The sequence below is a fragment of the Sus scrofa genome, chromosome 4 (assembly GCF_000003025.6).
Source record: "Sus scrofa isolate TJ Tabasco breed Duroc chromosome 4, Sscrofa11.1, whole genome shotgun sequence".
In the NCBI taxonomy this organism is placed as follows: Eukaryota; Metazoa; Chordata; class Mammalia; order Artiodactyla; family Suidae; genus Sus; species Sus scrofa.
This window is the reverse complement of record NC_010446.5, coordinates 24,071,676-24,088,034: the sequence shown is the minus strand read 5'-3', so window position 1 is coordinate 24,088,034 and position 16,359 is coordinate 24,071,676. Positions and strand designations below refer to the sequence as shown.

Here is a 16,359-nt window from a genome sequence, read left to right as displayed (position 1 = left end):
AAATATGAAATTCTAACCCCACATTTAAATTGTGTTGTGCTATCATATATGAGTGAGATCAACTGAAAATATGATTGAATTTAAAAATAGATTATGGCAGATATATGCTATTTATTGTAATATTTCCTAATTGTAGGTTTATAACCTTACTGTACTTCAGTATAATGTCATATATGTGTGTGTGTGTGTATATATAATTTTTTTTTCTTTTTAGGGCCATTCCTGTGGCATATGGAAGTTCCTAGGCTAGGGGTCAAATTGGAGCTCCAGCTACAGGCCTATACCACAGCCACAGCAACACCAGATTCAAGCTACATCTGTGACCTATGCCTCAGTTTGCAGCAACATCAGATCCTTCACCCTCTGAATGAAGCCAGAGATTGAACCCACATCCTCATGGATACTACTCTGGTTCTTAACCAAGTCACTATGGGAACTCCATGTTCATGTTTTTTTAGATTTAATAAAAATTGTTGTCTATGAAAATTTTAGTATAAATAATACAGATTTCTAAGTTTGGATAATTCCATTATTTGTTACATTTGTACTTCCCCTAATCTAAGTCTTTTTACTGTACCAAGACTGAAATCCCTCTTTCAGGAAAAAGCTGATTTTTTAAAACATGGCTTGGGAGTTCCCTTTGTGGCTCAGTGGTTCACAAACCCAACTAAGAACCATGAGGATGCAGGTTTGATCCCTGGCCTCTCTCAGTGGGTTAAGGATCTGGTGTTGCTGTGAGCTGTGGTGTAGTTTGCAGACGCGGCTCGGATTTGGTGTGGTTGTGGCTATGGTATAGGCTGGCAGTAACCCCTAGCCTGGGAATCTCCATATGCTGCAAGTGTGGACCTGAAAAGAAAAAAAAAAAAAAAAAAAAAAAAAAAAAAAAAAAGGAAAAGAAAAGAAAAACATGGTTGCCATATTTTTTATGTGGAAGTACAGTAAGATTGGAAACATGCAATTAGGGAGTATTAGAATAAGCAGGATGTAACTTTCACAGTCTGATGTATAAAGTCCAATTACCTTTTGGAAAGCTTTGAATGGATATCATATAGAAGGATAAATTGTGTATAAAATGGAAATGTTTATCACCCTCTCTCCCAGTTGGCTCTCCTCCTCTATTCTATACCTTGCTAAGACAAACATAGGTTGATTCACTCTGACCAAAGTTTGGTTTTCAACTGTCACTTCACCCTCCACATAAACATCAGATTCCAAGGGAAAGAGGCAATACCAAGACTATCTCAAATCTTCTCATTTCTGCATCTCCCATCCATGGCTTTCGTGCAACCTCATAACTTTTTTAACCTGCTATTATGCTACCTGTCTATCTGCTGTTGGTTTGGCTTCCCACAGCTTTAAAAAAAAAATTAATGTTTTAATTCTAATTTTAAAATAGTTTTCAATTTGTACAACAGTTGCAAAGATAGTTCAGAGAGTGCTCTTATACATTCACTTAATTTCCCCAAAGGGTAACATCTTACATAATCATGCCACATGATTTCCGAGCTAAAACTAAGAAATTAACTTTGGCAAATTACTATTAATTGCAGCCTTTCTTAGGATTTCATAAAGGTTTCCATGGATGCCATCTTTCTCTTCTCAGAGCCTATTCGGGGCACCACACTGCATTTACCCTCAAGTTTCTTACTCTTCACTTATTTGTGACAATATCTCAGACTTCCCTTGCTTATCATGAATACTAGCAAGGTATTAATGCTGTCTCATGACTAGATTTGGGTAGTTTTTGAGGAACACAACACTGAAGTGAAGTGACCTTTTCACTATCACATGCCAGAAGGCAAAATATATTAACATAATTATAAGTAATGTTATTAACAGTGGTCACTGGCTTAAAGTTATATCTGCTTATTTTTTCTACTGTCAATTCACTATTTTTTTTTTCCTTTTCTACCTTCTTTAAGTCAGTCACTAAATCCAGCTTACTCTCAAGAGGAGAGGAATTAAGCTCTATGTCTGAAAATGAGAATATCTACATGTGTTATTTGGAATTCTGTAAGGAAATGTTTCCTTCCTAACTCTCTTATTTTAATGAAATGTCGTTCATGTACTGTTGTAGTCTGAAGTGCAAGTATCTTAGAAAGTTATATCGAAGTCTTCTTTCATCAGATACTTCCTCTACTGGCTAATTTCATTTATGGATGACTCCCTCTAATAATTTGTGAGGACCAGTTATAGTTTGATGTGATTATACCACGATTTTCCAAACCACTCTTTTTTGCTTATATACATTTTGGAATGACCTGCCCATTCACATATAACCTTTCCTATTATGTTTTCTCAAGATTCTCGGAGAAAACTGACCAGTTATTTCCTTGTGCTACTGTGCTAGGACCATACCCTAGAATCGCATTTACCATAGTGAGCCCATAACAATTTTCTTAAAATGATTTACTCATTCAACACAACATTATAGCCTGGACACCAAAGATACTTCTATTCATACTTTCATTGCCAGATCCCAGATACCCTTCCATGATTACACTCTAAGTGTTTGTTTAATGAGCAAGAAAATTGATGTTAAAATCTTCTAGGTTCTCAAACGTGATTTAACCATATTGCCTGCTCATGGGCAAAGTCGAGTAGTAATTATTACATGATGAAGATTAGGAAGTAGGAGGATTAGGAAGTGGGAGAAAGAAAACATGAAAGGGAAGGAGAGGCTGGTGGGAGGGAGGAAGGAAGGAAGGGAATACAGATAAAGGGAGGGAGAGACAGGTAGAAAGTTGAATACAGAGGAAAAACAAATTCAAATTCTGTCTTCCTGGGAGATACAACTCTAAAATCCTCAGACAACTTTTATTTCTTTCCTTTTGGGTTTCTGTGTTATTTTCTATCTACTGCTCTACTCAAAAAATAGAATTCCATGTAGGAAAATTACTTTTGCCAAAATACCATTTACAATTGACTAAATCAGGTGTAGGAGGTTTGTGCCAAAAGCATTTTTCATTAGTATTTATGTTTGAGGATATTTGTCACTTTCACTTTCAAAGCATTTCTGAACCAAGCATGGTCTGTGTCAGTATTTTCCCTGTTTGATTGTTTGCTTTTTCATAGTATACATGTTGCTCATTATTAATCTGAAAGAAACATTTGACTGAAGTTTCCTGGTGTTAAAATAATTCACTTTAAAAAAAATACTATAAGAAAGGACACTGTCATTAACTCTTTATTTACATTTCTTAGATTGCATATAAATATATCTCACTTATTGACATCTCACTTATTTTATTTTTTCTTAGATTGCATATAAATATGCTTTTCTCAATAATGTTTTAGGAATATTTTTAAAACTCTTGAGACAATACATTTACTTTTGAAAATATCTTTCATGTTTATCTCCAAAAAGTCTTTTCTGTAGTTTTAACATTTACTTGAAGGGTTATTAGAGATAAACCGTTCATAATACATTGCTCTGGCTAACTACATATCATATTAATTGATCATTTTGTTTCAATGCTTTTTACCCTTTTGAAAACCTATTGCTACTTGGGTAGGTACATTTTATTTATTCAGTTAAAAACTGATACAGAAGAATATTCATTTTATAAAATTGGTTATAAAAGCAAAATATATATAAGATTTGTTTTTAAGGAAAATGTTCATAGGAAATATGATTCCAAATATTCAGACGTACTATTTGCAATATTATAATCTCTCATTATAATCATTAATTTTCCTAAAATTTATTTAAAGCTATAGCTTCTTTGTAAATTTCTGTAAGTAAATAGATGTCTTGAAATTACTCTACTGTTATGCATTATGATTAAAATTGCAATCTCATTGTTTTATATATTAGAAAATTTTTTCCAGTGATTATCTTCAATTTCCATTCACTAGAAACAGAAAGTAGTATAAAAATTTAACATTATAATGGAGTGAGAAATCTGTGTGAAATTAACAGATGTGATGTCAATTTCAGTGATTACAAAGAGTAGTTGAGACTTTAGACAATGGTAAGCAAGTAACTTTGATGAATAAACATGTAAATAGAAAGCTATGGAATTTTGCGTAAGTTAGATCTACCTGGTAAAATGCTATTTATGAACTTTTGGATGTGTCATTTCTTTCTTTTTCTCTGTTAAAGAGCAAATAGCCAGAACTGAGCTGTTTCAAAAGGTTATTTTACTTTCTTTTTTTAATTGAAGTGTAATTGATGTACAATATTATATGTTTCAGGTGTACTACATAGTGATGCACAATTTTTTAAGGTTACACTACATATATAGTTATTATAAAGTATTGGCTACATTCCCTATGTTGTACAATATATCCTTGCGGCTTATTTATTTTCTACTTAATACTTTGTATCTCTTAGTACCTTTAGTACCTCTTAGTCTGCTTCCCCTATCTTGCCCCACTTCCTGCCCTCTCCCCAATGGCAACCTGTTCTCTATACTTGTTTCTTTTTTTGTTTTTGTTACACTTACTAGTTTGTTTTAGTGTTTAGGTTTCACATATAAATTTAAAAGGCTGTTTTACTTCCAATGGCTACCAGGAAATTGTGCATTTATTTAAAGTTCAAGTCATATGTTAGTGGCCCCATGAGTGGTTTAGTTTAATAGCATATATTTGGCTTAATTTTTAAAGTTGATACTTCCTAATAACTGTAAGTCACCAGTGATGAGTCTTAAAGAGAAATATGAGTTTTTTTTCTCTCAATATTGTAGTGTGAGATATCCATATTGTTACATGTGGTTTCTCATCTCTCTGTGGCATTTCCTTATGTTTGATGTGAGTATACATAAGTAACTTAGTCCTACTATTGATAGAATTTTAGTTTATTTCAAGTTCAAGACGATTATGAATGGTTCTTCTCAATATTTTTATCTAGGTCTTTGATTTTTGTGTGTGTGCATTTGTTGGATGTATATGTATATGTGTTGATTACTTAATTGTCGTGTATGCATACTGTTCAGATTTAGTAGAAACTGTCCAAAAGTTTTTAAAACATAACATTGACAGAAAAAAAAAGCCTGTAGAAAAGAATATATACAGTGTGGTTTAATAGCAAAATCGTAAAACCAATCGAAGTGTTAGAAGTCAGAATATTATTTATCCTAGAGTAGGGAGGGTAGTTATTAGAAGTAAGTATAAAGTGGTCCCAAGGGATTCTGCTAATTTTCTATCTCTCAATTTGAGTTTGATTCATGGACTATTCACTTGTTAAATTTTATCAGTTTTGGGAAACAAAATATATTCATGATGTTTGCATGTTTCTATATGTATAGCATAATTCAGTAACATTTCACATTAACTACAAATATGGAAAGTTATTCAGTGTATCACAAGAATGGCTCCTTAGACAACCCTAAATTTCTAGATGTTTTATATTCTGAAATTCTTCCTAGCATTTCTATAATACTAAATAATATATATATTTATATGTAAACTCATTGTGCATGGTATTTAATGCATAAGTTTATATATATTCAAAAACATTTATTGAGACATAACCATGTGCTAAATTGTACCTTTAACTCTGCCCTTATATGCAATATGGAAATATTTTTTTCAATTGCGTTTATTAGATTTGCGTGAGAAAATAGTGACTTCTAGAGCAGATGAAGATATACTGTGAAAGTAGCACAGGAGTAGTAAGAGCAGAACCTCTGACTTCAAATTTACATACCATTTCTGCCAAACTGGGTGACCTTGGACAAGTTATCTTAATCTCTTTATTTCGAAGTTTATTATTTTTAACCTGGAATCCTAATAGTAATAATTCATAAGGAGAGTAAAATGATCAGATCCCTGTAAACATTTAGAACACAGAGGCAGGAATATAATAAAAGCTTGCTGTCCAAAAATTTGAAAACTTACAGAGAAGAAGAGAGAAAATAGATGCTAAATATTCAACCAAGTTATATTTCACCCTGCATCTCATGATAATTAGTTAAATAATTACTTGGTATTAAATAAGCTGAATTCCAAAATTTTATAAACCCCACTTTGAATTCCTTGCCTGTCAATGAAAAGAGCTTGTGATTGCAAATTCTAAAATCCCAAATTGATCAAATATCTATCAGTATTTAGTTCTTCAGCGATTTTTAAATATTTGGATTCTATGCATCCTTCAAAACAGTAAAGTGCAGGCGTAGGCATATTTCATTCACTCACATGTATAGATCAGTACCATATCACTCAGAGAAAATTGACCTCGTTGGGGAAGAGTATCTTGCTTTAGAATTACTATCTATGCTGTCTGTATAGATGATCTATGCAGCTGCAAGTCTAGTGGCGTATAGGGATGGAATGTAATGATTAGTGCTACTATCTATATTTTCAGGAAGATTAGTATTTTAATGGGAGTTAGGTTCACGGTAGTTTATGCTGTCAAAGAATGAGAAATAAACTTTTACTTCACTGTTGATTAGAGGGTGCTATGAATCAGATTTGATTCTTAACATGGTCCTTCATTACATATTTTTAGTGAGTTTTTTCCTCATAAATGTAGTCCAAATGGTATTCATTAATTTTTATTTGTTTTTAAAAATCATTTTCACTTACCAAGTCACCTCTTGAAAAATAAAGTGAATATTATGGGGCACAGTATTTGAGTTTTCTTCTCATAGAACAAAGAAGACTTAATTTTCCTAAGTTTCTGTATCAATAGACTTTTTCTGGCAGGTCTGAGGAAATTAAATGTAATCAAACCTTTCTTCTTTGGGGGAACATTAATCTGGAACTTATCATCACGTATATAGGAATGAGTTAAAACTTATTTTTTTTAGTTCTAGTATTGAAAGGATATATATGTATCTACATCTCTAAACTTTGCTTAATATAGGAAAACAAACATTTTCCTAAGAAAATTAAGGTTGCAAAGTATTGGCAAATATATTTTAACTATATAAGAATTTTTAAATACTTTATTTTCTAGATATTTAAAATAAAAATTAGAAATATTTTATAATTCCACAGTGATAATGCTTTACATTTATTGAGCAGATATGTTAGATTTTGTACTTAGTGCTTTATGTGATCACATTATTGAATCCCCTCCCCCGCCTCCGATATCTGATCTACTTGATGGCAAGCTGCATGTAGGACAGGACTGTAGTTTTACTCATCACTGTAGGCCCCTGCAAGCTAGCCATTTAAATTTTTATTAAATTAACATTTGTCCTAATATCTCTATTCAGAAAGTAATTGAGACTGAAAAATAAGAAAAAGATCATGGTTATGATAAAAGTTATAATCTAGATTTGCCAAAGGCAGTGTAACCAGAGAGCCTAATTCTTAAGTACTTAGAGGTCTGAGAAAACGTTGGCACCTCTAAGTGCTGCTAGGTTATTTCCCTGGTACAATTTCTACTTGTTTTAATATGAAAATATCCTTTAACGAAACTTTTAGAGAGAGAAGGTGAGCTAGCAATGATGGAATTATTATTTTTGCTCTTCTTAGTCTACCTGGGGTGAGACTAGAAGGCATTAAATATAGAATGCAAAGAGATACGTTACAGAATGTTCAGATTACAATCATGCAAAATAGGGATGCATCAAGACATTGTCTGCAAGCTACACTACATGTCCTGAAAGATAATTTTCCGATATTTTAACATTTTCCCTCAGTCATGTCTGGATAATCTACTGTATATAGTTTATCCATCATAAAGAATATTTCCCCTTTTGCCTGTGGTACCTAGGCATGCTCTAAGTTTTAGAAAGATATGTCTGTCAAGAAAAAAATTATTTAAAATGTGGAAATCAACAAAGAATACAGCATATCATTTCAATGTCACCTAAGAAAATAAGTTAGCAAGCTCATCCAAGAATTACTTCATATTCTAGAAAATGTTAAGTGCAATTGATTATGAGATAGAATATGAAAATAAACTGTTAATTTACATAACCTGTAGATTTCTGTTCAGTAAATAAGATACCACTAAAGCTGGTTTTCCTTTCCTTCCTCTCCCCTTTTATTTTCACTCTCTGTAGGACTAGATTTGTTTCTAACTCTTAGTCTAACAATCAATTTTTTTTTTCTCAAAATGAGTATAAAGAGCCAGTTCCTCAAAAAAAAAAAATTTTTTTTTTTTGGTCTTTTTTGTCTAGCCAGGAGGTTCCCAGGCTAGGGGTTGAATTAGAGCTCTAGCCACCAGCCTATACCATAGCCACAGTAATGTGGGATTCGAGCCATATCTGTGACCTACACCACAGCTCACAGCAGCACCGGATCCTTAATCCACTGAGCGAGGCCAGGGATCGAACCCATATCCTCATGGATGCTAGTCATATTTGCTAACCACTGAGCCATGACGGGAATTCCCCAAATTTTTTTTTTTAAGCAGCTTTATTGTCTACAGTTCTCATATTAATTAGTGGATTGAGTAAAGTATTTGAAATTTGTTTATCTGTATTAGTATGAGTAATGTTTTTAACCCTGGCTATTATACCTTGAATGGCACATGCAAAGCGTCAGTGCCCTTTAGCCCAAGATTACCAGGGATACCACTGTAGCTGAACAAACTGGACTCATGATTTGATACAACAGAGGAGAATGCACAACCAGAGTGCTTGTGGGGTGTTTCAGTGACAGGGCGGGAGAAAGGAATTATTATATAATTTGGGATTTTGTTAGGTGACATCGGAAGTGCTTAAGGGAGCAGGGCTTTACCTTGAATTAGATGCTGCCAGGAAGCAGATGTTATTTTATAATTGGGTGTCTAAATGGATCTCCTCTAGAAAAAGAGCACAACAGAATGAGGCTAAAATTACACTTGAAAAAGAAGCAACAGTTATTTATATCTCTTGCTCAAGGGAAAACAATAGCAACAATAACTTATAATAATAAATTCAAAAATAACAGTAACAATCCACCCCTTTTCTAATTCAGAGGATTGTGGGAAAGAGAAGAAAGACCTGACAAGAGAGTGAAGACATATTTCCCAATGTCTTACTAAGGGATTGGTTTATTCAGAACAGGGGCCAGGCAGTTCTTACCCTGTTATGCTCCTTGGTACTGCTGATATCTGGCTAAACAGTTTACCAGACTGGAGTGACCTTTATTCCAGTGGCAGGAAGGGGTATCTCTGCCCTGAGCCCTGGGGAACCAACATCCCATGAGCCACAGCCATCATCTTAGTAGCTCCTCCATCTCCACTGAATCATTCCTTTGCTGTGAAGCCTTCTGCTTCAGTCCACAGCTAGGACTTTTCCTGTCACAATTTATTAGGAAGATGAAACATACGCTATGTACAGAACACATCTGAAGCAGTCTGTCACTCAACACAAAGTAAATACTAAAAGTGGGATTAGTATTTTTCATTCTCCCCTCCATGAATGTCCATCAAATAGAGTAGATCTAACTGTAGTGGAAAATTTCAAATGAAAATAAAACTAGTGGCAATGCTGTAGCCAAAGAGGAAAATGTTTAAAACACCTGTTAGCAGATTTTTACCTAACTACCCATAATTTCTTACATTTAAAATAATGAAAATTGTGATGTTAAATTCAGTTTCATTTGTTTTTCCAAAGTGTTTTTTAAAAGTATCTTATCAAAAATTCTTTACACCAAAGAAAGCAAGATAAATTATTACTGGTTATGAATGAAAGCAAAATATGATAACTAATTTTGCTTAGGAAGGATAATTAGAAAGATTGTCTTTTTACATTATTCATTTACATTTCCTTTGATGCAAGGTTTTGAAAATGGAAGTCTGAAAATGACATTGAGTTCTCCGATGTTTGGATTTTAAAAAGTTTCGGGTTTGTTTGTTTGTTTTTTCTTCTCACACTGTCACTCCCCCATTATAAAAAAGCTCAAGCCACATTTCATGTTCTCAAACTGTTTTCCATTCCTCAGGTATGACAATATTCTAGCATAGGGCCTTCACAATTATTATACAGTGCTCTCACATAACCAATTCTTTTTATATAGACATGTCAAAAACTATTGTAATGCAATGATATCTTATTTCTTAGACTTTTTATTTTATATCCTTTGAAAGAGATTCCTTAGAATTTGGTTATAGGTTTTTCACATATGATACTTCTTTTCCCATTCTTAGTATTGAATGAAATATGCATGTACTTATCTGAAACCTGTACTGGGACTCTTTCCTGACTATACAGTTTCTCACATGCAGATTAGAACCAGTCATTGAATATTGGACTATAATGAGTATAAAATGAAATTTAAGACTCACTATCATAACTTAGTAAATTTAAGTTTCAAATACCTAAATGACTTGTATCCACATCTTTTTCCCCAAGCATTATAGAGAACATTGACAAATAAGTATCATGCATTTAAGGTGTATGTACAACACGATGTTTTGACCTAAGGATACATTGCAAATTGGTTACTTCCATCGAGGTAATTAACATATCCATCACCTCATAGGCTGCTTTTGTGTCCATGTGGACTGAACACTTGAAATCTACTCTCCCAACAAATTTCAAGTATACAGTGTATTACTATTAAGTACAGTTACTATAGTTAAATAAGCATGTATATAATACATTTTTGAATGTTTTCAAGGTCTGGGTCCTAGGAAAAAATATTAAAATATTCTTGTGACTCTTACCAGGTTTCACACAACTAATTAAAAATAAAATTTTATTATTTTTTAATTTAAAATTATGTAATGGAGGACATTACAAAAGACATTTAAATATATTGACAAATAATATTTTTCCATTTTATTGAACTTTTTTTTAAAAAAAGCAAGAGAAGCAAAACATTTATATTACAGCAGATGTACATTTGAGCTTTGGATTAGAATGTTTATATTGCTATTCTGACTCCATAATTTCTAGTAGACCCCACCTGTGTTACTTGAGGATATTAGCACTTATCTCATATTATTTTGACGAATAGTGAAGGAACACATTCAGTGAATTTCACACAGTGGAAAACTAAGCACTCCAAAATAGGATAGGTTACTATATATTCCAGTTTCATATTTTCAATAATTTTATATAAGTATATAAAATAGTGATTTTTTATTTTTGCATATAGAGTATATTATGTTTTACAACATAGATTTTAATGCTAAAGGAGTTTGTGAACTTTTAATGTATCTGAAAATTATTCATTGATGGTAATGACAAGATTACCACCTAGTGGCAGCGATCGTGAATTGCAGACACATGGGCCTTATGAAACTGGAAAGGCTCAAAGAAATATCAAGTTCAGTCACTATATACACAAGGACTAGATTGGATATATGTATTTTATTCATTTTTTTCTTTTTTGGCTGCTCAGCGGCATATGGAGTTCCCGGGCCAGGGATCAGATCCCAGTCGTATGTGAGACCTAAGCCACAGCTGCAGCAGGCAAGATCCTTAACCCACTGGGCCAGGCAGGGTTGGAACCTGTGTCCCAGGGCTCCTAGGACTCCACCGAGATCCTATCTATGGTGCCACAGTGGTTACCCCAATATACATATTTTAAATCTGAAAACTGAAGACGTATTTAAAGTGGACCCAACAGTCATCACGCCTTACTAACTCAGTGTAACACAGCCTTTCCATTAACAAAGGGGGCAGTTTAAATAAATTTGTTAAAATTACTTTTAAAAGATAAAGCCTTGGATTCCCATTGCGGTACAGCAGAAAGGAATCTAACTAGGTACGATGAGGTTTTGGGTTTGATCCCTGGCCTTGCTCAGTGGGATCCAGCATTGCCGTGAGCTGTGGAGTAGGTCGCAGACGCAGCTTGGATCTGGGGTTGCTGTGGCTGTGGTGTAGGCCGGAAGATGTAGCTCAGATTCGACCCCTAGCCTGGGAAACTCCAAATGCCACGGGTGTGGCCCTAAAAAATAAATAAATAAAATAAAAAAATAAAAGATAAGGACATACATACTTTAGGAAGGTAATAGATAACCTTGATCAGAAAAGTTGGATTAATGTGGAGTGTATATGTTAAGTGATCATATATTTTAGAGAGAGTGTCAGAGGACTCTGACTTTAGCCACATTCTTTATTATTTTATTTTATTTTATTTTTTAATTTTATTTTCCCACTGTACAGCAAGGAGATCAATTTATCCTTACATGCATACATTACAATTACATTTTTTCCCCCACCCTTTGTTCCGTTGCAACATGAGTATCTAGACAAAGTTCTCAATGCTATTCAGCAGGATCTCCTTGTAAATCTATTCTAAGTTGTGTCTGATAAGCCCAAGCTCCCGATCCCTCCCACTCCCATCAGGCAGCCACAAGTCTTTTCTCCAAGTCTATGATTTTCTTTTCTGAGGAGATGTTCATTTGTGCTGGGTATTAGATTTCTGTTATAAATGATATCATATGGTATTTGTCTTTGTCTTTCTGGCTTATTTCACTCAGGATGAGATTATCTAGTTCCATCCATGTTGATGCAAATGGCATTATGTCATTCTTTTTAATGGCTGAGTAGTATTCCATTGTGTATATATACCACTTCTTCCAAATCCAATCCTCTGTTGATGGACATTTGGGTTGTTTCCATGTCCTGACTATTGTGAATAGGGCTGCAGTGAACATGCGGGTGCATGTGTCTCTTTTAAGTAGAGTTTTGTCGGGATATATGCCCAAGAGTGGGATTGTGGGGTCATATGTAAGTTCTATGTACAGATTTCTAACACATTCTTTATAAATGTCAACTTTATCACTAATTTGGGAACCTAGGCAAGTTATTTAATTGCAGGTTATTAAACTTAATTATCAGTTTCATGTATTTGTAAATTATAGTAATATTATCAGGATAATATGATATAATGCATGTACTATTTTAGCAGGACAGAAAAAACAATCAATAATGTTATTTCTCTATTATTATCTCAATACTATTACTGATTCTACAAATATTCAATCACAATAATCACTCTAATATTCATTACTGTAATGATAATGAATATATCTGATTTTTTTTTTTTTTTTTTTTTTGGCTATTTCTTGGGCTGCTCCCGCGGCATATGTAGGCTCCCAGGCTAGGGGTCCAATCGGAGCTGTAGCCACTGGCCTATGCCAGAGCCACAGCAACGCGGGATCCGAGCCGCGTCTGCAACCTACACCACAGCTCACGGCAATGCCGGATAGTTAACCCACTGAGCAAGGGGAGGGACTGAACCCGCAACCTCATGGTTCCTAGTCGGATTCGTTAACCGCTGCGCCACAACGGGAACTCCTATCTGATCTTTTTTATATCACTTCTTAATATCGTGGTCTAAAGAATGTGATCGTTCGAAATCAGTATGTTATTATTTAGAATTTATGATTTACTTATATTAAAATAAAAATTTGTATAATAAATTACTTAATGTTTACTGTCAAATATACTTAAGGATAATTATAGCAACATAATTATAGCAATCATTTGGAAGTTCCCACTGTGGTTTAGTGGGAGCCTGACTGGTATCCATGGGGATGTGTGTTGGATCCCTGGCCCTGCTCAGTGGGTTAAGGATCTGGCATTGCACTGAGCTGTGGTGTAGGTCACAGAGACGGCTCAGATCCTACATTGCTGTGGTTGTGGAGTAGGCCAGCAGCTAGAGCTCCAATTTGACCCCTAGCCTGGGAACCACCACATGTCACAGGTGCAGCACTTAAAAGACAAAAAAAAAGAAAGAAGAAAAGTACAATCATTTGTACATAGGAATCAAATGTATATTTTAATTCATTAAGATATTATGCTATACTTTACGTATAGCAAGCAGGTATATATCACCAAAGCTTATATTTTTATTTAAAATTCTGGTTTATTCATAACGGGCTTATTCTTTTTAAAAAGTAATTTTTTATTTCCTCTTTTAAAAGTTGTTTTATCTTTATATTGTGAAGCCGGCACTCAGCTGATGTATCTCAAAAAGCACTAAGATATTTGAGGCAAACTTTGAAGCTAATTTTTGCAAATATAAAACTCAAGTAACAACGTCTTGTGAATCTATTATAATTGGCTAATGCACATTACTGGGGACATGTGATAGGAATGAGTTTGGCATATGAAGATGGAACTAGCATATCTTCCTGAGCATAGCTCAGCATTTTTGTTTAATTGTACAGATCTGATTGAAATTATGATGCTTTTTTCAACACTAGACACTTTTTCCCTAAATTATGTTCATTATGAACTAGTCCAAGTAAACTGTAAGTGTGGTATTATGTATCTTATGTTCTCCCTAGATTGCTGCATTAAAATGTACTTCAGGTGGTGGAAACAATAAACTTCTTTGATTTGAGAGAGACAGAGAGGGAGAGAGAAAGAACTATTGAGTACAATTATAGGGAAAGAAACTCAAACTTTGAAATCAGAATATGTACACAGGATTAAAGTTATCAGAAGAGTTAAGAAAATCAGTAAGTTTGAAAGCAATGATTTCTCATGTTTTGTTTGTCTGTTTTTTAAAGCTGTATATATTGAATGTATGTAACTCACTGAGTTTGAGGATAAGTATACACCCATAAAACCATCACCACCCATCACCCACCACCACCAAGGCTAGAAACATACCTACCATCTCTCAAAGTTTCTTCCTGCTCCTTCTTCTTCTTCTTATTGTTACTATTATTTTATAGTAAATTTTATGTACACAATACAGTGTTATAAGCTATAGGTACTATGCCTTTTAGTAAATCTCCAAAATTCTTGCAAAACTGAGACTTTGCACACTTTACCCATCACCTCCCCATTTCCTCTTCTGTCCTGCTCATGGTGACCACTGTTCTATTTTCTGCCTCTGTGAGAGGACATATTTTGACTATATACAATTCCACATATAAATGAGATCCTATAGTATTTGACTTTCAGTTTCTGCCTTACATGGGCTGTACTTAACATAAAGCCCTCCAGGCCCATCCATGTTGTCACAAAAATAGAAAAACATTCTTTGTTAATAGATTGGAAGAATTAATATTAATAAAATATCCATACTACCCAAAGTAATCTACAGAGTTACTGAAAGTTCTATCAAAATCCCAAAGGCACTTTTCGCAGATATAGAAAAAACAATCCTAAAATCATATGGAATCAAGAAAGACCCCAAAGGGTCAATGCAATCTTGAAAAAGAATAACAATACTTGAGACATCTCACTTTTCTGATTGTGAATTATATTACAAAGTTATAGCAATTAAAACACTGTGGTAATAACATAAACTTATAAACCAACAGAACAAAGTAGAGAGTTTGAAAATAAGTTCATGTATCTATGGTCAATTGATATTCAAAAAGTTTTCTATAAATTTGAGCTAATTTGAACTTTTAAAGTGTGTCCCAAGGTAGGGCACACTCAAATTAACCTAATAATATAAATTTCAATATAGTAGCTTATGAGTAAGTATCTTATTACATTACAATTTCATATATGGCCATTTAGTTAGGAACAGTTCCATTTATAAAAAGGAAGAAAAGAAGAAAGAACAAATGGAATATTTTGGTTTTTTTTGTCACAGCAAAGAATTTCTTTTACTTTAGAAACATAAAATAAAATCTGTCTCTCTATAGATCTTGGTCTTTGTAACACTCTGACTTCATTGCGATATTTATTCTTACTTCGAAATTTTGTAGTTATATGTTTAAGAGATTCTTACTTCCACAATATTATGAAGTCTTTTGAAAGAAAAATCTTTATCCTCAAGAACCAAACCAATATCTGGGGCACAACTCATATTAAATGTAAATTACTTGATTAAATATGTTGGATCATTTATTAATACTATAGTATTAAATGGCAATAATTGCAACTGTCTTACACAGAACAGATACATTAAGAATGCTATAAATTTATATCACTAAGGTAATCCTTCTTGTTGTTATCTAAAATAAGGTATTTTAATTAATAAAATGAGAAATTACTTTGAACAATGAATATAAATTTCAATATAATTCTTGGTTACCTATAGAATGAAGTAAATAAAATGATATGATATTGGGTGTTAAACAATATTGACTAATTTCAAGAGCCTGTTAGAAAAAGTGTTAATTGCAACCTGTTTACTAAAATAAAAAAGTGTTGGGCAAAGGCTTGAATAATGTATATCTATTTTCAAAGTTGGTTTAGAAAATTTGCAATAATATCCTACTTTTGATAAAAGTTTGAAAGTAGTCAAAAAGTCAAAATGTACACACACACACACACACACAAAACTCACCAAGATTTGTTTCAAGCAGAGGCATTGTGAATAATTTACTTCTAAAAATAAGCATTGTTGCATCTAAATTACTAAGGATTTGGGGTTAGGAGGGGAAACAGGGCAGTGTTATACAGAAACTGTTCTTTTAGTTTATTTTCTTCTTTCTCATCCTTGACATGATAACAATAAAGAAAAACGTAAAAAGAAAGATTTGACAAATTGAAGCTCAAGATATGTGGAATGAAGAAAAGTGGGACAACAAAATATTTTCCTTGATAGAAT

General features: G+C 33.4%; 1 long non-coding RNA gene across 1 annotated transcript in view; it reads left to right on the top strand.

Moving 5' to 3' along the window:
* LOC110260236 overlaps positions 1 to 16,359 on the top strand; it is a 911,564-nt gene that overhangs the window by 369,243 nt on the left and 525,962 nt on the right. The gene's annotated exons all lie outside the window — the stretch shown is intronic.